Source organism: Nematolebias whitei, chromosome 2 (assembly GCF_014905685.2).
Source record: "Nematolebias whitei isolate Nwh7 chromosome 2, NemWhi1, whole genome shotgun sequence".
Classification (NCBI taxonomy): domain Eukaryota; kingdom Metazoa; phylum Chordata; class Actinopteri; order Cyprinodontiformes; family Rivulidae; genus Nematolebias; species Nematolebias whitei.
This window is the reverse complement of record NC_056499.1, coordinates 47,792,227-47,818,650: the sequence shown is the minus strand read 5'-3', so window position 1 is coordinate 47,818,650 and position 26,424 is coordinate 47,792,227.

Genomic DNA, 26,424 nt, shown 5'->3' with positions numbered 1-26,424 from the left:
TAGAGATCTAGTAGAGTGCTGTATGAATGGGTAAATGAGGCACAGATTGTAGAGTGAAGTGCTTTTTGAGTGTCTTCGTAAGATAGAAAAACGTTATACAAGTACAGTCCATTTCAGGTCTCTCTTGTAAATGAGTCCTTGATGCTCAATGGGATTAACCTGTCTAAATAAGGGTTGAATGAATGAATTTAGCCCTGTGATGGACTTGCAACCCGTCCAGGGTGTACCCCGCCCCTCGCACAGTGATTGCTGGACATAGGCACCAACGACCCCCGTGACCCAAAAATGAAGAAGCGGGTAAAAGATAATGGACGGATGAATGAATTTACATAAATAGACAGAGGCGCCTCCTCACATAACCAAATAATACACATGTAAATGATGTCGTCTAGTGTTTAACAAAATCATTGCACTGACAAAGTAGATGAGTGCGAGTCACTGAAGGAACACCAGCCTTCACTCAACTTCTTGTCTGATGGGTCAGATAGTTGGAGACATCACCCGTTCAACTCTGTGCCTGCGGCTTTACCAACAGCCAAACAGGCGAGTCTGGATTGTACTGCACACAGAACAGCCTGCTCTGGCCAAACACGCTGTAAAGACTTTGATGCCCTTTGCTACAACATACTTGTGTGAACGTGGATTCTCAGCTCTGACAAATATGAAAACAAAATACAGAGCAAGACTTTGTGTTGAAAACAATTTAAGACTCAGACTGTCTCAAATTAAGCCAAACATAACAAAAATGTGTGCATCCTTCCAAGCACACCCTTCTTATTAAAACTGTGGAGTTTAATTAAATACACAGTTTGTTCAATAACTGTTAGTTATCATATAAATGTTTTTAATATATACATTCTACACAGGCTAAATGTTTAGATAATTCTGACATGAGTTGGTTTTAGGATTTGTGCACAACAAAACAAACCAGGAATGCAGCAAAGTCCATGCTCAATAATCCAGGTATATCAGCATGGACTTTGTTGTTTTCAACCAGTTTGACAAGACTGTCAACAAGGAAGAGGGCCGGCAATAGAGGAGGGGACGTACCAAAGAGACCATCTTATCACAAGCAGAACTGGTTTGTTCCACTTTGGAGTAAGCTGTTGGGGGAAGAATCAGTTTTGTGTTGTGTGTTTCCTTGACTGATGAAGCCTTCTGGATGGAAGGTGAAATGTTGCAGCACAAAAAAAAAAAAAAAAAAAAAAAAAAAACTGTCCAGATGACCCGACTGAAAAATGTTGGAAAACAGGAATGGTTAAAAAGATTTAATAAATTGCCACTGGTGGAGGTCTGGTTCCAGGCCCAGGTTCAATCTGTAGAGATATGGAAGTTAGTGATCTGGGCAAGACTGTGAAGGTTCAAGGAATAATAGTCAGAGTCACTAACACTTCACAGTTAAGAACAAAGTGTAGTTCTTCTGCTGGTTCTGAAGAATGACGTTAAGAACTGTGAGTTAGCAGCAGCAGAGAATGAGTACACAGAGTGCAGCTTTAGGGAAAATCCAGAGAGAAGGTCCAGTGGAACAGGCTTGGGTCGAGAACCGTTGGTCAGAGATCAAAAACCAAATCCAGAGAATAATCCAGTAGACATAGTCAAAATAATCAGAAGCTGGGTCAGTGCCGTGGTGAGATTTCAGAGTCCAGAACAGGCAAGGGCAAGGCAAGATGAAGAATCCAGAAGACAGGCATGGGGTCAGAACATGAAAGGCAGGCAAGGCTTTGGCATGGCTGCTGGACATTTACTCACTCAAGGTTTTCAATAATCTGCCACTGAGGACTGTGAACAGGGAGCTTAAATACGGGAGTGAGCAGGTGTCATGCATGAGCCTGATTGCAGGCAGAGAGTGAGTGTGAGTGGTGAGAAAGCGACAGAAGCAGAGCATGACTAAGCAAAATATGAAAGAGTAAACAGAAACATGAAAACAGGGGAGCTGTGGCATGAAAGGGGAACAAAACATGGCAGCTGGCCACAGAAACGGGACAATTTCAGCCTATAAACGTGTTGCTTATTAATGCTGACATATTAATGATTCCTTAGATAGAGGACTTTACTGATTGGCTTTTATGTATGTGAATGTTCCTGTAAAGTGCCCTGAGAAAACTTTGTTGTGATTTGGCGCTATATAAATAAACTGAATTAAATTAATAAATATCATTTGGTGGGGAAAAAAAACCCAGTTGTTTGAGATTTTATTTGATATGTGCGGTGTATAGGAACACATTTTAAAGGGAGGGTACTTGGCTAGAGGTCAGTTGTCTGAAGAGGTACACATCTAAACAAAGTATGGGAACCACTGCACTAAACAAGAATAATGTAAAATAATATGGTATTTTAAGCAGCATTCTGGGCATGAGTCTGTTGTAAGCAGAAGGGTATGAATACAGTAGCTTAAAGGCAAGAAATCAGCAACATGGATAATAAGCATAACAGATAAAGTGACATATCACCAATTAAAGTGTCATTACAGTAAACATAACTGATTTGTTCCACTTTGGTATAAGCTGTTGGGGGAAGAATCAGTTTTGTGTTGTGTGTTTCCTTGACTGATGAAGCCTTCTGGATGGAAGGTGAAACGTTGCAGCACAAAAAAAAAAAAAAAAAAAAAGAAACTGTCCAGATGACCTTACTGAAAATTGTTGGATTGTATACCTGGATTACTGAGCATGGACTTTGTTGTCATTAAAGTGATTTTTCTTTTTTTACAGCTATTATCCTGGTTAGGGATTTATGAGTCTAACAGCCTCAGGGTAGAAGCTGTTCCTCAGTCTAGTGGTTCTACACTTAATGCTCCACAACAACCTGCCTGAGGGGAGCAGGGCAAAAAGTGTGTGTGCTGGATGAGTGGGGTCATTTATGATGCAGGTGGCCCTCTTCCTGCATCTGGAGGTGTAGATGTCTGTGATGGTGGGGACACTGACTCCAACAGACTTCTGTGCGGCCTTCATGACTCTCTGCAGAGCTTTTCTTTCTGCAGTTGTGCTGCCCCTGTGCCACATGTTGATGCTGGAGCACAGGATGCTCTCCAATGCACACCTGTAGAAGGAAGTGAGGACTGAGATTCCCAGACCAGCTCGCCTGAGCCACTGGCTGAAGTAGAGTCGTTGATGTGCTTTCTTGATCAGACTGGTAGTGTTGTTGCCCCAGCTGAGGTTGTCATTTAGGTGCACACCCGAGTACTTCTGGATACCACTTCCACCGCAGATCCTCTTATGTTTGGGAAGGGGGGGAGGGGGGTTCTAGGTGTGTTTGTCCCATCTGAAGTCCACGACCATCTCCTTCGTCTTATTCACATCGATGTGAAGGTTGTTCTTCCTGCACCAGCTCTCCAGGTGTTCCACCTCCTGCCTGTAGCTGGACTCATTGTTGTTTGTGATACATCCAACCACCACTGTATTGTCTGCAAACTTTACAATATGACAGTCTGGATGGGAAGGTGCACAGCCATATATGAGCAGAGTGAACAGGAGGGGACTCAACACACAGTCCTGAGGGGAGCCAGTACTGAGGGTTGTGGTGAAGGAGGAGAAGTTGTGGCTCCTCATAAACTGCGGTCTATTGGTTAAGAAATCCAGGACCCAGTTTTGTAGGGAGGAGCTTAGTCCTAGCATGAGTAGTTTGTCCATCAAAGTCTGGGGAATCATGTTTTTGAAGGTACATGTGAAGTCCACAAACAACATTCAGACACAAGAGTCCTTCTGCTCCAGGTGGATGAGAGCAGTGTGGACCACAGAGGAGATGGCATCCTCTGTTGATGATATGCATACTGGTGTAGGTCCTCGCTGATGTTGATGATAGCTTTGATGTGGGCCATGACCAGTCTTTCAAAGCATTTTGTGACTATCAGGATGAGGGCTACTGGCTGGTCACTCAGACCAGTCACTGAAAAGCTCTTAGGAACTGGGATGATGGTGGCAGTCTTCAGGCAGGTGGGAATAGTTTCTAGGGTAAGGGATGAGTTAAATATATCGGCCAGCACCTCGCAGGGGTGATCGGCACAATCTATCAGCAACCTCCCCAGGATGTTGTCTGGGCTTGCTGCTTTGTGAGGATTAATGAGGACTAATGATTAATGCTGAGGTCACGCTGAAGAACTCCTCTTCAGATGGTGAGATGATTCTGGTGCTGGATGGTCTGTTTGGGTCTTCAAAGTGGGCATATAACTTGTTAAGAGCATAAAGCAGTGATGAGTCCCTAGGGCATTGTGCACCTCTACTTTTATAGTATGTGATGTACTTAATGCCCTTCCACATGTTCATTGGGTACTTTGAGGATAAATCTTCCTGGGTCTTTTGTGCATATGTTGCTTTGGTCCTCTTAATACCAGCAGTCAGCTCTTTACTTGTCCTCCCCAGTTCCTGTGAGTTGCCAGACCTGAAGACCATCTCCCTGGCTTTCAGTAAGGTACGGACATCTGTGTTCCATCAGGGTTTCTAGTTTGGGTAGCACATCATGGTCCTGGTGGTGGTGATATCTTCAACACACTTGATGGTGTATCCAAAGACAGCAGATGTGTATTCCTCCAGATCCAGTTCTCTTTCATTAACAGCGGTCTCCCTGAAAATCTGCCAGTCTGTGGGTGCAAAACAGTCCTGCAGTACAAAGTTACTGTTGTTGGGCCACATAGTGATGGTCTTCTGTGTGGGTCTGGACCGTCTCAGCAGGGGATGGTAGACATGATCCAGAAAGATGGAGATGTGGTCAGTGAGGCCAAGGTGGGTGTAGGGTAAGACTTTATATGCATCTCATGTGTTGGTATAAACACAGTCCAGTGTGTTATTTTCCTGTGATGATATGGTGACATGCTGATAAAATCTTGGCAGAGTGTGTTTCAGGTTTATGTGGTTAAAGACACCAGTCAGCAACATGGCGGAGGAAAAGTGAACTTCCTTTTTGCTAAGCTCCCGTCTGACCTGCTAAAAAAATAGCCTTTTATGAATATATCCTCGTTGCCTACACACTAGATTTTGTCTCTGAAACTGGTGTCGCCGCATAACTGAATCAACAAACTTGTGATATGACTTCCAAGTACAAAAAGTTGAAGGCTTTGGTCTCTTCTCCCCCGTGGTCTATATTCACAGCTACAGCCTTGAGCCATCCAAAATCTCATTATTCCAAGGCTAATTTTACTGCCAGCAAATTACAGTTCCCCACATCATAGTTTTGCTCAGTAGGAGATAGACAATAAGAAAAGAATGCACAAGGGTCTGCTTTGTTATTCAGAGGTGTCCTTTGAGAGAGGACTGCTCCCATTCCAGTGTCTGAAGTGTCCACGTCCAAAAATGAATTGTCTCTTGGGATCTGGATGGCAAAATAAAGGAGTGGAGGAAAATAGTTGTTTCAGCTTACCAAACACCAATTCAGCCTCCTAAGCCCACTTGAATGTCTGCAGAGTGGATGTCAGTTAGAAGAGAGGGGCAGCAATGCAGCTGTAGTTTCTTATGAACCTCCGGTAAAAGTTGGCGATACAGAGGAAGCATTGCAGCTGTTTCCTGGTCTCTAGAACTGGATTTTCCACCACTGTATTTGTTTTCTCAGGGTCTGTGCTATAACGTCCACCCTCAAAGATGAACCTCTGAAGGACTGTTCTCACATGTTGGGTGTGCTGCTCCTTGTCTTCGGAGTAGATCAGGGTGTCATCCAAGTAAAAATAAAATAAAAAAATTAATAAGTCCCTGAGAATATCATTCATGAGAGCTTGAAACACAGCAGCTACACTGGTGAGACCAAAAGGCATTACTAGGTAGTCAAAGGGGCCAAGTGGAGCCCTAAAAGCCATTTTTCACTCATTCCCCTCCCTAATTCTCACATTAAATGATATGCGTTGCAGAGGTCAAGCTTAGAAAAAATGGATACAGAATAGAATTGTTTGTGGATGGAATCTATTAGAGGTAAAGGATATTTCTTTTTAACAGTGAGCTGATTATGCCTTCTGTAGTTTATGCACAGTCGAAGGGATTTGTCCTTTTTGGACACTAAAACAAATCCAGTCCCCAGAGGAGACGTGGATGGGCAGATGATACCAGAGTCCAGTGTTTCCTCAATTTAATTTTCATGGACTCTCTCTTAGGACCAGATACATTGTAAAGTAGATTAGTAAGAAAGGAGGCTCCTGGTAGGAGGTCAATAGCACAATCACAGGGCGGTGCGGCTGTATTGATAAAGCTCTCTGCTTACTGAATACAGGGGCTAGGTCATGGTAAATAGAAGGAACTTTAGATAAGTCAGCATCCTGCTGACGTGCTGAATGCTGACATAAGTCAGCATCATGAACATGAGTCTGCTCACAGACTCATGTTCATGTTTGTGCTGATGTTCAATGTTTTTTATGTTATGAGTGCTTAGTGTATATTTAGTTGATGTTTTTCTTAGTTCATATCTTAGATGTTATTACTGTTTTTCTTATACATTTTATTGTTGGATGTAACTGGGACCTTGTGTACATAATTTCGCTCCACCACATGTACCACATGAGGTGCGAATGACAATAAAGAAACTCTGACTCTGACTCTGATCCTCAACAATCACAGATTTCTTTATCAATATATTAATATAATAAATATATTGTCATCTCATCTGATCTGCGGCCGCATGTCTTGGACACTTGGATGAAGAGAGGGGCGGAGCTGTCCGCTACAGCTGAGCAGCTGCTCTTGAACACTTCTTCAACCAATGAGTGTGCCATTTCTCCACCCATTTCTCAGCCCATTTAATTATGGGGTTATGCGTTCTGAGGGTGCATTCACACTAGCCCTGTTTAGTCCGCTTTAATCGAACTCTAGCTCGTTTTACTTGTAAGTCCGGTTCGTTTAGGGAGGTGTGAACGCGCCATTGAACTCTGTCATGGAACAAAAAGGCGAACTCTGGCTCGGGCTAAAACCTAGGTCTCGGTCCGGTAGAAGCGAACTCCAGCGCGGTTCGAGTAGAGTGTGAATGTAAACAGACCGGGTCCTGCTCCTCAGGGTAAACAAACACGCATTTCTCTGACCTTATATGGAGCCGTCAGCTGCCTTGTGTGGAAAAACAATATTCTCCATGGTCTTCTGTCTCATCTTCTGTTCATGCTGAGTCCATTTTATGAAAAATGACAAAATATAACTCTTAAAACTGCTAAAACTTGATGCCACTTCGTTTTTATTTTTATTTACAGAAGAAGAAGAAGACGTGTCTTCAGAGGTTTTTGTGTCGTTTCTTTCAGTAGTTCTTGGTGCAGCGCCCCCACAGGCGAGCGGGGGAATTGGTTGGTTCAACAGTTTGACTCAACTGCACAATGCAGTGTGAATGCAAACGTACCAGCTCAAATGTAAACAAAAGGTCATGAATATTGGTCCCGAACCGAGTCTACCGGACTATCTGGTGTGAAAACGACCTGAGCCATGTGAAACCAAGAATTAATTGTGTTGTGAGTGAGTCAAAAAAAAAAAAGCTCACCTTCCTCGTGGTGATTTCTGGAGATGATCAGGTGGATTTTAAGGGTCTTGAGTTATATTCAGGCAAAACTTTCTCTGATAAGTCTTGTTTCTGAGTTAGGATGGCCAATCTATCCACCAGGTCTCCACTGATTAAATTTTGCCCATAACCAGAGTCAAAAGAGCAGAAACAGAAAGTCTTTTATGATTATTAGTGATAGTTGTCCCCTCCCTGGGCTACCACCTTACCGTAGTGGAGGGGTTTGAGTGTCCCAATGATCTTAGGAACTATGCTGTCAGGGGCTTCATGCCCCTAGCAGGATCACCCAAGGCAGACAGGTCCTAGGTGAGGGACCAGACAAAGTGCAGCCTAAAGACCCCTTATGATGAGCACAATCAATGGAAACAGTGTTCCCTCGCCCAGATGTGGGTCACTGGGGCCCCACTCTGGAGCCAGGTCTGGAAGTGGGGCACACTGGTGAGCGCCAGGTGGCCGGGCTTTTACCCATGTAGCCCGGCTGGCTACAGCCCAAAGAGGAGACGTGGAACCCCTTTCACATGGGCTCACCACCTGTGGGAGGGGTCAAAGGGGTTGGGGTGCAATGTGGGATGGGTGGTGGAAGCTGGCTATTGGGACGTGGAATGTCACCTCTCTGGTGGGGAAGGAGCCTGAACTGGTGTGTAAGGTTGAGAAGTTCCGACTAGAAATAGTCAGACTCACTTCAACACGACTCGAGCTCTGGAACCAGTTTCCTTGAGAGGGGTTGGACACTCTTCCACTCTGGAGTTGCCCCTGGCGAGAGGCGCCAAGCAGGAGTGGGCATATTTGTTGGCCCCCATCTTGGTGCCTGTACGTTGGGGTTCACCCCGGTGAACGAGAGGGTAGCCTTCCTCTGCCTATGCGTGGGGGGATGGGTTCTGACTGTTCTTTGTGCTTATGCGCCAAACGGCAGCTCAGATTACCCACCCTTTTTGGAGTCCTTAGAGGGGGTACTGGAGAGTGTGCCTCCTGGGGGCTCCTTTGTTCTACTGGGGGACTTCAACACTCACATGGGCAATGGCAGTGAGACCTGGAGGGGTGTGGTTAGGAGGAACAACACCCCTGATCTGAACCCGAGTGGTGTTCTGTTGTTAGACTTCTGTGCTCGTCATGGATTGTCCATAACAAACACCGTGTTCAAGCATAAGGGTGTCCATATGTGCTCTTGGCACCAGGACACCTTAGGCCCCAGTTCGATGATCGACTTTGTCATCGTCTCATCTGATCTGTGGCCGCATGTCTTGGACACTCGGGTGAAGAGAGGGGCGGAGCTGTCCACTGACCACTACCTGGTGGTGAGTCGGTTCCGATGGTGGGGGAAGATGCCCTTCAGACCTGGCAGACCCAAATGTATTGTGAGGGTCTGCTGGGAACATCTGGCAGAGCCTCCCGTGAGACGGAGCTTTAACTCCCACCTACGGGGGAGCTACGAACACGTTCTGGGGAAAGCGGGGGACATTGAGTTCTAGTGGGCCATGTTCCACGCCTCTATTGTCGAGGTGGCTTATCGGAGCTGTGGCCGCAAGATTGTCGGTGCCTGTCACGGTGGTAACCCTCGAACCTGGTGGTGGACATCGGTGGTGAGGGATGCTGTAAGGCTGAAGAAGGAATCCTATCAGGCCTTTTTGGCCTGTGGGACCCCAGAAGCAGTTGATGGGTACTGGCATCCAAGTGGCATGCAGTTCGGGTGGTCGCTGAGGCAAAAACCCAGGCGTGGGAGGAGTTTGGAGAGGCCATGGAGAATGACTTCCATATGGCTTCGATTGTAGTCCACCAACCGGCATCTTGGGGGGAAAAGCAATATGCCACCAACACTATTTAAAGTAGAGGTGGTGTGCTGCTGACCTCAACTTGGGATGTCGTGGGTCGGTGGGCACCAGCACATCATCCACTGAGGAAGTGGAGCCTGGGGACTTTGGGTCGGGCTCACCAATCTCTGGTTTGAGTTCACTGAGGTGGTTAAAAAGTTCCTCGGTGGCAGGGCCCCAGGGGTGGATGAGATTCACCCGGAGTTCCTTGAGGCTTTGGATGTTGTGGGATTGTGTTAGCTTACACGACTCTGCAATATTGTGTGGACATCGGGGGTACTTCCCCTGGATTGGCAAACTGGGGTGGTGGACCTCTATTCAAAAAGGGGGACCGTAGAGTGTGTTCCAACTACAGGGGGATTGCACTCTTAAGCCTCCCTGGTAAGGTCTATTCAGGGGTTCTGGAGAGGAGGGTCCATTGGATAGTCAAACCTCGGATTCAAGAGGAGCAGTGCGGTTTTTGTCCTGGTCATGGAACATTGGACCAGCTCTACACCCTCAGCAGGGTCCTGGAGGGTGCGTGGGAGTTTGTCCAACCAATCTACATGTGCTTTGTGGACTTGGACAAGGCATTCGACTGCATCCCTCGGGGGAACCCTGTGGGAAGTACTCTGGGAGTATGGGATATCAGGCCCTTTGATACGAGTTGTTAGGTCCCTGTACAACCAGTGTTAGAGCTTGGTCCGCATTGCCGGCAGTAAGTCAGGCTCGTTCCCAGTGAGAGTTGAACTCCGCCAAGGTTGTCCTTTGTCACTGATTCTGTTCATAAGTTTTATGGACAGAATTTCTAGGCACAGCCAAGGTGTTGAGGGGATCCGTTTTGGTGGTCTTAGGATCACTTCTCTGTTTTTTGCAGATTATGTAGTCCTATTGTCTTCATCAAGTCGTGATCTACAGCTTTCGCTGGAGTGGTTTGCAGCCAAGTGTGACGCAGCCAGGATGAGGATCAGTTCCTTCAAATCCAAGACCATGCTCTTGAGCTAGAAAAGGGTAGAGTGCCCTCTCCGGGTCAGGGAGGAGGTCCTGCCCCAAGTGGAGGAATTCAAGTATCTCGGGGTCTTGTTCATGAATGAGAGAAAAATGTAGCGTGATATCGATAGGAGGATAGGTGTAGCGTTGGCAGTGAAGCAGGTGCTGCACTGGTCTATCGTGGTGAAGAGAGAGCTGAGTCAAAAGGCGAAGCTCTCAATTTACTGGTCGATCCACGTTCCTACCCTCATCTATGGTCATGAGCTTTGGGTTGTGACCGAAAGAGCGAGATCACTGATACAGGTGGCCGAAATGAGTTTTCTCCACAGGGTGTATAGACTCTCCCTTAGAGATAGGGTGAGAATCTTGGCCATCTGGGCAGAACTCAGAGTAGAGACGCTGCTTCTCGACATCGAGAAGAGCCGAGGAGCCAGTTTAGGTGGCTCGGGCATCTGGTTAGGACGCCTCCTGGACGCCTCCATTCTGAGGTCTTTCGGGCACATCCCACCGGGAAGAAACCCAAAGGAAGACCCAGGACACACTGGAGGGACTATGTTTCTCGGCTGGTCTGGGAACGTTTTGGGATTCCCCTGGAGGAGCTGGCCTAAGTGGCCGGGGAGAGGGAAGTCTGGGCCTCCCTACTTAAGCTGCTACCCCCACGACCCGACCTCAGATAAACGGAAGAAAATGGATGGATGGATGGTGATAGTTGTGGGTAACAACAATTCGGAAATGGCAGAGCTTCCCACCGGTATCTCTTGTTTTACTGGTGAGCTGACTCAGTTCCCTGAAGCGAGCAATGAGCGATAAAGTGTCCCTTCTTTCCACAACAGATACATGCTCTTCTTACAATTCTACTCTGCCTCTCCTCCAGAGTGAGACAGGTCCGACCAACCTGTATGGGCTCTGGCTTTGGTTTATTTGCATAAGGAGTGGCAACGTGACCGTTCGGCCTTGGGTGGAATCCAGAAGTGCCGGGTTACTAGGAGTTCTAGTCCACTTCCCTCCTCCTTTCATGGAAGTGATTGTTAATGCAAGTGGACAGGTTGATTGGATTGTCTAAATGCTGAGGTTCATCTCTGGTAGCTAATTGGTCTTTTACTTGGTCAGAAAGGGAATGTATAAAAGTATCTCTGAGCGCAGCTTTGTTCCATCCGGTCCAGGCGGCGGTTATCCTGTATTTGAGGGCATGTTTGGAAACAGAGTTCTTTCCTTGTTTCAGTTTGAGTAGGCACTTCACTGCCTCTGGCTGCTTGAGAGGATGACCAAATACATGCTAGAACTCCTCTAGGAACATAAAAATGTTTAGATAGTCGATTAGATGAATGCACATAAATGCATGAGCCCAGCGTAGAGTGTCTCCCTTTAACTGACTAAAATGTATGAGATTTTAGCTGTGTCAGAAGAGTATAGTCAAGTCAAGTCACATTTATCTATATAGCACATTTAAAACAGTAACTGTTATCAAAGTGCTTACCAAAAAAGATCACAGCATCAAATATTAAAAACAACATATTACAGCAACATGAATAAAAGCATAAAAACATGAAATATAATGAGAAACAATGAAATACTAAATCAAATCACTCTGCGTTAAATGTCAGGGTGTAAAAGCAAAATGGATGAACACAATCATCAACAATGAAATACCAAATGAGATCACACTGTGTTAAATGCCAATGAGTACAGATGTGTTTTGAGGAGAGATTTAAAAATAGAGACAGAGGTGGCATGTCGATTGTTGATGGGCAGATTATTCCAGAGTTTAGGGCCCATGACTGAAAAAGCCCGATCTCCTCTGAGCTTCAGCTTGGTTTTTGGTACGGCCAAAATCAGCTGGTCTATGATCTCAAAGCCCGAGAAGGAATATAAGGATGAAGGAGGTCGGCGAGGTATGAGGGTGCAAGGCCATTAACACACTTAAATGTCAGCAGAAGAATCTTAAAATCAACTCTGACATGCACAGGAAGCCAGTGAAGAGAGGACAGAACTGGAGTAATGTGATCAAACCTGCGAGTTCCTGTCAGTAGCTGAGCTGCAGCATTTTGGACAAGCTGGAGACGGGAGAGAGAGACCTGACTGACCCCAGCATAAAGCGAGTTACAGTAGTCCAGCTGGGTTGTAATAAATGCATGGACTAATTTTTCAAGGTCGGATCTGGATAGGACAGACTTGAGCTTAGCTATCTGCCTTAGCTGAAAGAAGCTTTTTTGAAGAACAGAATTTATCTGCTTATTAAACTTAAAGTCCGAGTCTAAAACTATCCCGAGATTGGTAACAGACTGTTTTAGATATGGCTGAAGGGAGTCCAGGTTTGTAGGATCAGTGACAGTGGCAGAGCTAGGGTTAAACACAATGACCTCAGTCTTCTGATCATTAAAACTCAAAAAGTTTGCAACCATCCAAGTCTTGATGTCATCAAGACATTTTAACAAAGGGCGAATGGAAGAGGAACTGTTAGGTGTTAATGGTAGATAAATCTGAGCGTCATCAGCATAACAATGAAAGGAAAGACCATGTTTCCTCAGGATAGACCCTAAGGGGAGGAGATACAAAGAAAACAGAAGGGGTCCAAGAATTGAGCCTTGCGGGACTCCGTAGGAAAGAGGCACTGAAGTAGATAGAGTGTTAGCAAAATTAACACAGAAACTCCTGTCGCTCAGGTATGAATGGAACCATTCTAACACTGCACCAGTAATCCCAACCCAGTGTTCTAGCAGGGATAAAAGGATACTGTTGAAGAGGGATTTGTTGATCGGATATCTATATAATTTATTAGTTATGAATTAAGCTCATAAGATATGCATTTATTATGCAAATAACTTCGTTATGTGGGCACCACCTCTTGGAGAGGAAAATCAGTCTCTAAAACCCTCAAATTAAATGTAAACTGAAACGTGAATTCTTTACCCGTGTTTAAAGGCATTAAATCAGTTAATACACACAGATATGTCAAAATAATCACAAATTTAGTTGATGTTTATGTATTTTATTACAAAAATAATATTCTGATGTATATAGCTGATGAAGATTATTCATAAAAATTAATACACAAATTAATAACAAAATTACCTTGTGTCAAAGGTTACTTGATTATTAAATTCAGTGTAACTTTTTATAAAAGGCAGAAATTTGGACTGGTTTGTTGGGGTGTAGTTAAAATTGTCTAAATTAACTGTGGTGTATCTAAATTAATATTATTGTGAATGTATGATCACCAGAAAGGCATTAAGTTCTCTTGTCCTACCAGAATGAGATGGTCAGAATGGTCCCACAACTGCTTATGAGGGGTGCCAGCTGTACCTAAGATGCGAGGGGTGACTTAAAAGGAGGATTTATCCTCAAAGGTCACCGGTCATCCGTTGGAGGGACCACGGTCCGATCACTGGCCCTTTGAAGTCAGCTTTGGATTTACCACTCTGTGGCATGATGTTCTGGTTCGGGTCTTAGTTAATGCCAAGTTCTGCTTCTGGTTCTCTTCCTTCCAGGATATCTCACTAGAAGGAAGATTCTTCTCTGAAGTTTGCTCGAAGTTGGTTCATGTAGGAAGAGCGGTGAAGTGTTATGTAGAAGTAGTGGAGAAGAACTGAGAGGTGAAATGTCTGTCTGGGTGTTACAGATTGACTTAGGACCTCCCACCGGACGAGATATGGTTAATAAACTCGTTCATGTTTTATATAAAATAACAGTCCATTTTCGCTGTCTGCCTTTTTTTTAAGCCACACTTGTTTAAAAAGAAGAAAAATAAACATAACTATCTTAAAGAGAGGTTACTTTAAACAGACATTTTCTGTGACACATTCAGTTCTGAAGCTGTGGAAAAACATGCAATGTTCGCCCAAGAGGTGTCCTGTTCATCTCCTGAAAGGGAATGTCCTGAAACAAAAGATTATTTTAAAACTGTTATCTCCATGGGAAAATCCTGGGAGTAAACTCCTCGGCAGGTGTCCCACCTCGAGGTCATAAATGAACCACAACTCCCATTAAGACTATCTGTCCGTTTTGTGGGAAATGAGGTAATATTGGCAGTGAAGTTAACACAATGAAAGTTTTCATTACATTAGATTAGTGGCCACTAAGGACTTTGTAAGCTGAGTTTAACACCTGTAAAATAAAGTCTGTCTATTCCCAAGGGAATAAATGCATCTTATTTTAACAGTTTAAAACACAAACACATGAATGATGTTTGCTTTGAGATGAGGTGAACTCTTGTTCAAAGGTGGTGTTCCCCTACACTGTGGTCCACAGTATCAAATGCAGCGGCAAAGTCAAGGAGTACCAGGACTACAGACTGACCAGAGTCATTTGCCAGAAGAATGTCGTTGCAGACCCTAACTAAGGCTGTTCGGTGCTGTGTAGTTTCTTAAAGCCAGACTTAAAGATCTCAAGAATAGAATTTCCACTCAAGAACTCGTTTAATTGAAAGAAAACTATTTTCTCCAGGATCTTAGAAAGAAAGCGAAGTTTGGAGATGGGTCTGAAGTTTGAGCAGGTTGAAGGGTCAAGTCCGGGTTTTTTTTTATTAAAGGAGTTACCACTGCATGTTTAAAAGCATCAGGAACTACACATTTAGCCAAACTGCAGTTTATAATGTCAAGAACAGAGGGTCCAATGGAGGGTAGGACTTGTTTAATAAATGATTCAGGGATGGGGTCAGCAGAGGAACCTGAAGGTTTCGTATGACCAATGACGTCATTTAGAAATGAGAGGGAAATGGGTTCAAACTGGTTAAAGACTGATGTGGAGGGGACAAAGACAGAGGGGTCAGCTGTGGTGTGAGGAATCAGTGACCTGATCGACTCAACCTTTTTAACAAAGAAACTGGCAAAGTCATCACACATAACTGGAGAGACCTCCCCTGTTGGCAGACTGAGGCACGGTTAAAATGGAGTTAATGGTATTGAAAAGAATGCGGGGATTGTGGCTGTTTGAGGCGATGATTTGGGAGACATATTTGTTTTTTTCTGATTTAACAGTGGCCTGGTACTCTTTGTAACATGATTTTAGCATGATAAAAGAAACGTGAAGTTTGTCCTTCCATTTGCGTTCGGCTTTCCTGCATTGACGTTTGGCTGCACAAGTGATCTCATTCATCCAAGGGTGTGGAGTGCACTTTGGATGCCTAATTTTTAATGGTGCAACTAGGTCAAGCACCTTAGCACTGGTCTCTTGATGTACAGTGACTAGCTCATGGGTGTTTATGGAAGAAGATTCACAGACTGAGAGAGAGTTTTTAGTAAAAACAGATGAAAAGAGCGCAGCAGTGGAAGGGTTAAATATTCAACAAGGCCTTGCTGAAGGGGGATGGGGTTTGGACTCGTTGACAAAGAAGTGTTGAAAGAAATGGGTTTGTGGTCAGAGAAAACTGCATCCCCAATATCTAACTCAGAAACAGATAAACCAAAGGTTAATACTAAATCCAGTGTGTGACCATGCTGGTGAGTTGGTCCTGCAACATTCTGTACAAAGTTCAGCGACTGGATCAGATCTAGAAAGTCCTGAGTCAGCGGCTTTTCAGGGCAACAGACATGTATATTGAAATCTCCCAGAATCAAAACCCGATCATATCTGAGCAGAATCCAAGTTAAAAAGTCAGAGAGTTCAGCCATGAAGTCCTTATTATATTTGGGTGACCTGTATAACACAGCAGAAAAAACTGGATTTGAACGGCCCACCTCAAAACACAGCAGTTCGAAGCTCAAAAATCTAGCTGGTATCTGTACCAGTTTGTAGTTCCATCATTTTTTGAAAATGGTTAATAATCCACCACCTTTGCCGGATGTTCTCGGAGCATTAAAATAAGAACAGCCGGTAAAATTTCTGACAGGGCCATGAACTCACCACAGGAGAGCCACGTCTCAGTCACGCAGAAGAAGTCCAGACCGGTGGAGGAGAAAAAGTTCTTCAAGATGAACGTTTTATTAGCCAGAGATCTGGCGTTTATCAGGGCAATATTTGTAGGAATCACAGCAGGAGAAGTTGTCCATGAAGTTAAGACCAGCAGTTTCAGATTTGTGGAGTTCGACCCGCGACTCCAACGACCGGAAGCCCAGCCACAGCGAACAGGTCTGCTGTGGAAGCACGACCCGACCCGTGGGACCAGGAAGGACTCAGGTGGATTGGCGCAGCGACAGGACAGGTGATTTAAGATGTGGTCTTCGTTTGAAGAGGAAGCCGCAGCAGCAGCCCGGCAGGCTTTGATCCTCACAAGACGGCCGGCCCATTTTCCACGGCGCCTGGATCGATGTCTTTGAGCGGGCAGGATACCACAGCGGAGGTAAACAGGAACGTCTTCAAGCAGAGGTGGGGGTCCAAGGGGGCGTCCAGAGTTACTTTTTTTTCATTCAACCTTTATTTAAACAGATAAATTACATTGAGCCTCGAAGACATTTACAAGTGAGACCTGTTTGGACAGACAAAAAAACAGTGGTTAACTGGACACATGTAGGAGTTGGAGGTGAAAAAAATTCCTAGCAGACTTTTTTTTCTTGCCTGAGAAAAAAAAACCCTCTAATATTAAAAAAACAACTCGCACAAACAAGCACATATTTACGTAGACATTCTACAATAGGAGACGAGAGCGGTCAACAACGCTTATAGATGCTCTCGAGGCCACTATAATCAGTCAATGTCCTCCAGTGAGCTCCATAAACATTCTTGAGGTATGTCGAGAAATGGCCAAGAATAACCTCTGAGAATCCAAGAGTCCTGAAATGATGACACAAAGTTTAGTTCAGCTGGATTTCATCTGGTTATCAGTTGGAAATTCCTCAGGGACGGGGTGGTGAACGTCAGATCTCATTTTCTCCAGGCGATTTTAGATAAGATGGCCTTCAAGGCCAGCCAAGTGGAGCCAACTTAGATAAACACACAGTTGTTTCGGGGACAGGCAGAACTTAATGGCATCTACCTTGAGTCTGTGTTGGTCGACTCGGTTCCGAAATGTCCAAAATAACATGGCCACACCGATGGAACGTGACTGAGTAAATTCCCCGAGATCTGATCCATTCAGCCCAAAGCATTTGAGTCCGGGTACACGAGACATGAACCAAGCCATCAAAAAGGCAAGCAGCATGATCGGGTCCAAATTTGCTGCCGACGACTTCCTTGATTGTAGATAAAACCAGTACCAGCTGAATCCAAAATAGTAGGAACCAGTTATCGAAAATCCAATTAAATATGCGTCCTTAAAATCCACAGATGGCAGCAGAGATAGACACATCATCAAGTCTTCCAAGTCGATGAGATGTCCAGCTGCGTGCATGCCAACAGGGCAAATCGGCTCGCCTAAAGCCTGTCTTCTCTTTGAAGAAATGTTGTAAATTGAGTTGAGGGACCAACTGATCAAAACAGTCCATAATTATGGTTCGGAAGAAATGAAAGGGAGTCTCACAGTAGTTTCACAGACAGACAGAGCAGCAAAGCAAAGAGGGAGGGAGGGGAGAAGCATCCGATCTCGGCTTGAGCAAGTGGTGAAGTGTTATGATCATTATGATCAAACAAAGCGAGACTGGTGGCAGATAGTCGGAGATTTAGGAGTTGATGACGTTCATAAACCAGCAGTGAGTCGATGTTGTAGGTGAAAAATGACAAAAACAGAAAAAACACAATCACTGCAGACAGAGGTGGAGGGCAGGCCATGTACAGCAGCGCCATCTTCCCGGAAGTATAGACCAGGAGCTCTCTTAAATGCCTTCTTGCATTGGAGTAAAAAATCTCCACATAGATCAGGGTTACCACAATACAGCTCAGAGGGCTTTAGGCTCTGTTCAAACACCACTGGGGAGCAGGAAGGGTGGCAGACTCTAGGGGAGAAACTAGAGTAGATGGAATTAATAAAGAGAGTTTTTGATTAGCAGTAAACATCATGCTTCCGAGTAGCGAAACAGGTTTGTGTTCTGTTGTGTAAGAATCTTTTCGAGGACCAGGTCCATCCTTGAAACTGGTCCATAGTTTCGTGATTATCAATACTTCTGATTTGAGAACTAAGACTGTGTTGAAGTAATTCATTCTCAGTCACATTCTGGGCTTTCTCAGGCTGGTGCTTTCTGTAAGGTTTAGCTCAATACCCAGATAGTAAGTAATCAAGAAAAGTGACTCCAAGATCAAAAGCAAGTTTAACAGTGTTTATTTATAATAAGTGACTATTTCCACTGTGAGAAGTAATCAGCAGGGTGGGATTGGAAACCTGGAGATCAAGGGACAAAGTTAGTTGGAGGCTTTATTCTTGTTAACAGAGTTCACTTTTGGCACAGCATTAAACGTGATGCATGAAACTTGGTTTGGCTTTGTGTTGTTCCTCCTCACTCTAGCAATGTTTGAAGGAGCACACACCTTTTATTAATCACAGGTGCAATAAATTAGAGAAGTCACATGACTCACAATAAACCAATAAAATAAGCCAATAAAAAAAACCACAAATCTAAACAAATGAGAGCATCACAAGACAAAAACATTCATAATGTCAACAATTCTAAAGTCTGGTTTGATGTTCAGTATCTCTCTTACTGTTGTCAGGCAAGGTTGTCACAGAGGCAAAGTCCAAAAAGGCTCCAGTAGCAAAGAAAGAGGAAGTTCCAAAAATGTTCATATAACTGGTGGGCAAGTGGTAGAAGGCAAGGAATGACTGGAGAGATCACAAGGAGGCTTAGGAGAAACCAGGAAAGTCCAAGGCACAGTAGAAATGCAGGAGTCAGAGCTACAACATGGAGAAGCAGAGATTAGTCTTCACAAATCGCAAGGGGTAAAGACCAGGAACACAACTACCAATTGGCAGATAATGCATCAGCGTCTGATTGAAATCATCTACTGCCTTATGTACTCCTTTAGCTCATTAGTGGAATGGTCCTCATGTAGAGGTCTCCATGTTCAACTGTCCCCCTTTTTCAGTGTTGTTATTGCTTGTATCACTCAGCCCCCTGTGAATAGCAAGCGGGCATCAGGGTGCTAACGATCCATTGTTATGCTGATGGTCCTCCTTTATCATGTGAACAGCTAGTTTTGGATGTCAACAATAAATTCGTTGATCCACTATGAGAAGGTGCTATTTATAAGACTGAGTTTGTTGCAACTCCTCAGACTGACAAAGTATTTTGGATTAAAGATGAAACGTTTCAACAAGTGTTTTTTTGTTAATGTTTTTATTTATTTATTTATTTCCCACTGGTTCACTAACGAGGCATACACGTTCCTTCCTGCTTCCTGTTCTCCTCCTGCTTTTTTGCTCTCTGTGTATCGGAGCAGCTCTTATTTTTTACACATCTTCCGAAATGAAAACTACTGTTTTGGATCTTACCAACTGGACTTTCGACACAAATTACAAAATCTTTTCAACAAAGCGACAGGGTCCTGGAGAACCCTCATCTGCTCAGATGATACGCATGCAGCTGGATATATCTCCGGGGGTGATGTATCTACCTTTGCTATCAAATGAGGATGTCGGAATTGCATATAATTGGATTTATGACAACAGGTTTCCTGTTTGGAATAGTCTGGATCCTGGTTTATCAACATACAAAGAAGACAGCCACAGCTAATTTGGACCTCATCAGGCTGCTGCCTTTGTTTTGGTTCGTGCTGGGAGGACTCAAAATCAGCTGATTTACAAGCAAAACCGTAAGTTGGAATTGATTTAAATCACAGGCCGGCTTTGGGACTTGTCAGCATGCAAATGACCTTGAAGAGACTCGTAAGCACGGACCAGTAGAACGCACCCTAATCTTGCCATTTCGGACCTTGGAAGTCAGTACAGACTCGAAGGCTGTCAAGAAAACAAAATAGTCTGCCTGAATAAGTCAACAATTGTGGTTATTTTAATCTGACTCTTCGGCCGACCTCGAAACAGGTTGACTTATCAATTTCTCCTGGGAAATGTGTAAACTAAGGAAAAGCTTTGTCTATTGCAACCCTGTCACCCCCTTCTGTGGAAGCTTATCAGAACTGTGCCGGCTGACCATCATCTTATCAGGACAATGGACTATCTGTTAGTGCTTCATGGACCGCCTAATCATAAATGCATATGTAACGTGTTCAGAAATGTGCTTGGCTGGCACAATTTTTTTTTTGATGTCTTAAATCGTGTCCTGTTAGGACAAGGTGTGACGAGATCTTTTTTGGAATGCCACTATCCTATCCTAATGGCTTGCCCCTTTTTCTATCTAAAAAATGTATTCTGAAAAGGATAAGAAGGCCGCGCTTACAGCAGCAGCTTCGTGCACTCCGCCCATCTTTCAGATGGCTGTACGTACATATTCTCGTTTTATCTCAGTGCAATGATAATAAAGCCTTTTCTGATTCTGATTCTGATTTATCCGTCCAGAGGACCTGACTTAACTTTTTTAGGTCCTGAGGTGTGATTTTGTGGGCACCCTTTGGTGTAGAAAAAGCTGCAGGAGAAAAACTGGAAATCATACAGTGATACTGTTAGCCACCACTTCCCTCACTGCTTGAAGCTCAACTTTAGAAAGGTGAGATCCTCTGCGATGGAGGCTTTCATTTCCAATCTAATTATCTCTGAAATTTCTGCTTTTATTGAAGCCAGAATGTCCAACTTCAGGGCCGACACGTCCGTCTTGCTTGAACCTGATGAGGGCAAAGCTGAGTCCCTGGCTTTAGAAGTACTGTGGCTCAAGGCCATGTCAGGCCCAGTGGCCACAGAACCCATACTCTTATATTTTTTCAATTTTGACGCCATACTTCAGCTTTGCCGAGTCAGTCACAGGACAATGCTAACTCCTGAAGTAACCAATGCAGTGGCAGCAAGAATATCCTCCTGAAAGGCAGTTTTTAGGCAGTAATGGTGGGAGCTCAGCTAAAATGCAACCCAACATGCCGCCGCCATCTTGTCCCTCTCTGATCTCAAGGGGATTTGCCTGGTTAAATAGGTTAACAATAATAATAATAAAGTAAAAATGTGTTTTTCTGTGAACTGTCCAAGGTACAAATGCTTTTAATATCATACTTTCCTTTGTGAAATGGATTCATTCAAGTAAAAAATAAGGCTTTTCTAAGAAGTGGACTTAACCTCTGATTATGACCTCCATCACTGAGGCTCATGATTTTTTTCTGCAGGTGTGGACCGGCCTGCGTTTCCTGGCTAATGAATGGCTGTGGATGAATGGAGCCCAAATGTTGTACCCTGACATGTCCCCGTGCCCCAACCCGGCGCACCACTGTGGAGCCTTCTCCAAGGATACTGGCAGGATGGAGGCCAGAGACTGTTCAGAGAGACAAAACTTCCTCTGCTACAGTTACTAGTTACATCACTGGCATCACGATATCTAAGGGTTTCTGGCACTTTTAGTTGCACTCACATATATACAGAAATTTGCTCAATTATTTATTTCAAAGTTCATTTAAAGTAAAAGAAATTAGAATATTCATAATTTCTATACGAGTTCACATAAAAAACTAATTACCTAATGAATTTCCAAGAGAATTAGTTTCATGTATAATTTTATAAATAAAATGTTTTCAACACTAAATGTCAACAATTGAAAGGGAGGGATGGACAAAAATGTATTCGCTTTCATATATTTATTAAATTATTGTATATGATTTTGTAGAAAATAAGAATACTTAAAATTTGTTTGGCTGTTGGAAATCCTTGAAAATGATTTAGTTTATATTGTGGTCTCAAGAATTAAAAAGTACTTGAATTTTGATTGAAGAGCTTACAACTACTTGAAATGTAATCACATTGTCTTCATAAGAAACTACTCTCTGACTGTACTTTATGCTTTTTAGATAAATGAAATATTGTTGTTGTTTTGTTTCTTGTGTATGTGTGTGTGTGTGGGGGGGGGGGGGGGTTTAAAAATACAATACTGGGCTAGCTTTCCTTATGAAATTGAGCATGACTACATTACTATTTTTAAGTTCTATTCGTTTAATAAATTAGGCACAAAGATGATAAAATGCAAACATTAAAAACCAAAGCTCTTATACCTCTAAACCATTAACTAAAATTAATTACAAATTATAAAAAATGTGTTCATACATTTTAAACATAAGCTAAATATCCTCCAAGGTAGGTGACATTTATATCCTTGTTTTTTTTTTTTTACATTTTAGTTAAGATCACAAACAACTATGAATTTTGTATAGATACATATTGTATTTTATGTTGAATCAAATTATTTTAAAGTATCATATGCTTGCATTGTATTCTTGGCAGTTTAAAGACATTTTTATACCACATAATTCACTGTGACACACTGACAGATTTCCACAACCGCAGCAGAAAAAAACAAACATGTTAGGTTGCAGTCTTCAGCTTTGCCACTAGATGGCACTTAAACCAAATTGTTTAATACTTCTTGTTTTGTCTATTCTTTTTTTTCTTCTTCTTTTCAAATCTGCATTAAAGGGGTGGGGGGAAGGGGGGAGTGTTAACTCACTCTTGCTTAAAACAATATAAAGCCTTTTTGTTTACATTACAACATTAACATAACAGTTTAATAGTTGTTTGATGTGTTGTGTTTATGTGTTTATGTTTTGTGATTGTGTGATAACATGTATTTTTCTCAAATAAACTTGGTTGTGATGAATAAAATTAATGAATAGTCATGGAAATGGTGCACTTCAAAACCACTGAATCAAGCTTATGGTATCCAAAACAGCTGATGAATGCATGGACAATGAAATTCTAGAAGCGTCAGTATTTATCCTGAGTATAGGCACAGAGAACCTGGAAAAGTGACACAATCCAAACCTATATAGTTTGCACAAAAAAAAGTAAATACCTTTTTGATTTTTTTTTTTTTGTTGTTGTTTCAATACTTCTTGGCTACACAGGCTTTACCACTGAAAACCCTCCTAACTTCCTCTTTCATGGTGCCACATTTGTTATTGCATTTGTAGGTTGAGCAGCAAAGTAGAGCATGTGGTATGTGCCATTGAAAAACTTGTCAGATTTTCTCTACAATTCCAAACAGCTTATTCTGCTATTGATTCTTGTTTGGTGTCATTTATTGGACTTGACTTCTTCTTCTTCTTCTTTCAGCTTTTCCCTCTTCAGGGGTCGCCACAGTGAGTCATCCTCCTCCATCTCACTCTATCCTCTGCATCCTCTGTCCTCACTTCAACTACCTTCATGTCCTCTCTAACTGCATCATCCTGGCCAAAGTGGTTCAAATATCTGGCGTCTGTACTCATCCCTTTAGTTGGCAGCTCAGAACACCACATACAGAACACCATGGACTTTGTGGATAAGGTGAGGGATGCCATCATGGAGACTGATGAAACAATGGTCTCTTTTGATGTCACATCACTCTTTACGTGCATTCCTGTTGATGATGCAGTAGAGGTGGTCAGTTTAAGATTGAAATCAGACACCACTCTGAGTAGCTGGACCACGCTTTCCACAGAACAACTGTGTCAACTCTTGAAACTGTGCCTGCAGTCAACCTACTTCACATATGGGGAGCAATATTATAGGCAGAAACATGGGTATGGGGTCTCCAGTTTCTCCTATTGTTGCCAACCTGTACATGGAGGAGGTAGAAAAGATTACATACAAATACATTTTTTTTGTTGTTTTGCTTTGTTTTGTTTTTTTGAATGTCCAGAGGACCAGATTGAACTTTTTTGGATTCTTTATACAATATTTTTTACTAGTTATTCAATTCACTTGAAGTAAAAAATAATTTATTAATCCCAAAGGGAAATTAAATGCTCTTGTAACTCATTCTCCTGGTTTCATTAAAAAGTTGTGCTGACGTATGTGACCAAGAAGGATCATCCACAGCAGTCCTTCCCACAACAAATCCAAAGAAACTGTCCGCAGATTCCAATCCATCCACTTAGACCAGGTGGGCTTCTCAGCACTCTGGGGCAGCAGGACCGCACAAATGCCACAAAAACGTAACTTTTTCTTATCTCAGACCTCGAAAAATCTAAATGATCCTAAAGATTCTGAAAAATCATCAAATCTCTCTCCGGCAGCTCCCATTCATCTGATCTGCCATCATAATTTCTTGTTAACTCTGTTCCTGTGTCAAATAAGTGCAAGATCCTGAACTGTTTCAACAAACATTTTGTTGCTTCTAGTTCTTTATTTGACACAGTTACTAATGGAAAATCAGCCACTTCACTTAATAACCAAACTTCTACAAATCAAATCTCTCCTACAAGTCAATCCTCAGGAAACCACACCTTTTCATTTTCCTCATTCTCTGTTCATGAGGTTAATAAACTGTTACAAGGTCTCTGGACTCTAAAAAAATCTGCAGTACCAGATGAACTTCCACCTTATTTCTTAAGGCTGGCTGCTCATATCATCACAGTACCAGTGTCCCACATCTTTAATGTGTAGCAGGACCAAGACTCTGGAACGAGTTACCTCTGCTTTTCATACAGGCCCCCTCCCTCTCGGTTTTCAAGTCCCGCTTAAAAACTCACTACTATTCAGTAGCTTTCAACAGCAGATGATCTGTGTTTTGATCCTGTATGCTCCACACTGGTTTGTTGTCATTATCTGCATCGTTTTTATGTCTATATTCTGATTTACCTCATTTTGTATATTGCTTTTTGTGTTACCGGTTGTTCTGTCTGTACAGCACTTTGGTTGGCCTTGTAGCTGTTTTAAGTGCTTTAAAAATAAAGTGGTATGGTATGGTTTAATCTCTGCATAAGCAAAAACTCCATTCCAGACACTTGGAAAACAGCCTTTGTTCTTCCTTTGCTGAAGGGAGGAGACTCTACCTCACTGAACAGCTATCGACCAATCTCTACACTCTGCATTTTAGCCAAGGTTCTAGAAAAACTGATAAACTCTCAAATCAAAAATTACCTGGACTCATTTAACATCTTACCTCTCCATCAATCTGGTTTCAGGAAACAACACAGCACAACGACTGCTTCACTGAAGGTTCTTAATGACGTTGTTGAAGCACTGGATGCTAAGGATTATTGTGCTGCACTTTTCTTAGACCTGTCTAAAGCTTTTGACACTGTGGATCATAACATCTTGTGTCATAAGCTCTCAGAAATTGGTTTCTCAGATCACACCATTGGTTGGTTCTCTAACCATCTTTCAGACCAGAGGCAATGGGTTCAACATAATGGTAATTCCTCCATTTATTTAACAGTCAACAATGGTATACCACAAGGGTCAGTCTTAAGACCCACCCTCTTTACAATCTACATAGGTAATGTAGGTCAGAGCATCCCTAATGCATACTTACATTTCTATGCTGATGATACAGTTGTTTATTGGTAAGCTAAAACAGTTGCTAAGGTTTTCCAGCTTTTGCAATCCGCATTTGACATCATCCAGTCAGATTTGTTCCGTCTCAAACTTGTCCTAAATGCCGATAAAACCAAAGGGATGCTTTTTTTCAACAGGAAGTCGGTCTCAGCAGTTCTTTCTTTGATTCTATCCTTGAATCCTATTCCTTTTGAGTTTGTAGATTCCTACAAATATTTGGGTATCTTGGTCAACTCGCATCTCTCTTTTAAGCTTCACGTGGAAAACCTAGTAAAGAAACTGAAAGTTAAACTGGGTTTCTTTTTCAGAAATAGATCTTGTTTAACTCAGAATGTTAGTAAATGCCTGTGACTTTCCTTCCCTCCATTGATTACAGTAACATTATTTACATGAACACTCCTACAAGCACTCTGCAGATGCTGGATGCTGTCTATCATGGTGCACTAAGATTCGTAACTGGCTGTAACTAACGTACCCATCACGGCACCCTGTATTCACTGTATCCTGATGCATGCTCAATAATCCAGGTAGAAAAATCTAAAAAAGTTAAATCTGGTCCTCTGGACATTCAAAAAAACCCATAACAAAGTAAATCAACAAAAAAATGTAGAAACGTTTCGTCTCTCGTCCGAGAGACTTCTTCAGTCTGAGGTGCTGTATTCAGCTCAGTCTCTTAAATAGCACCTTCTCAGAGTGGATCAACCAGTTTTGCTGCTGACAACCAAAACCAGCTGATCACATGCTGAAGAAGGACCATCAGCCTAACAATGGATCATTAGCACACTGATGGCTGTGTACTATTCACAGAGGGCTGAGTGATACTAACAATCACAACATTGTAAGAGGGGGACAATTGAACACGTAGGTCTCCACCCCTGTTTAACGATGGACGGTTTCTTTTCACAAAGATGGCCTCCTTTACTCCTCTCTCTAACCATCGTTGCTCTCTATCCAGGATGTGCACATCTTCATCCCTGAAAGAGTGACCGC